We start from the raw sequence: 371 nt of genomic DNA, 5'->3' as shown, positions 1-371 counted from the left end.
CCCCTCGGCCCGCTGGGGACTTCCGTGGCGCTGCCGCTAAGGAAAGAGAATCAGTTACCTTTTTTTTCCCGCGCTGTGAGGAACCGGGTCACGGAGCAGTGACGATGGCAGCGCTGCGGTAGGCGTTTCGAATGGGGCGTGTTTCCCAGGCGCCGGGGGTTTGACGTGGGCGGACGGGCCAAAGCACATCGGCTCCCCTCGGGGATTAGTGACACTTAGCACAACTACTGCGGTGGGGGGAAACTGCACCTATTTCAGTCCAAACCGCGCTGACCTTCGGTAGGACAGTGCCCCGTGTGTCTCAGAAACTCCGTCTCCTGAAAATAAGGTATTCCTTAAGGCCAACATGAAGTCCTCTGCGGCTGAACCGT

This window comes from Buceros rhinoceros, unplaced genomic scaffold, assembly GCF_000710305.1.
Source record: "Buceros rhinoceros silvestris isolate BGI_N320 unplaced genomic scaffold, ASM71030v1 scaffold25069, whole genome shotgun sequence".
Classification (NCBI taxonomy): Eukaryota; Metazoa; Chordata; class Aves; order Bucerotiformes; family Bucerotidae; genus Buceros; species Buceros rhinoceros.
Note: the sequence above shows the minus strand (reverse complement) of the source record.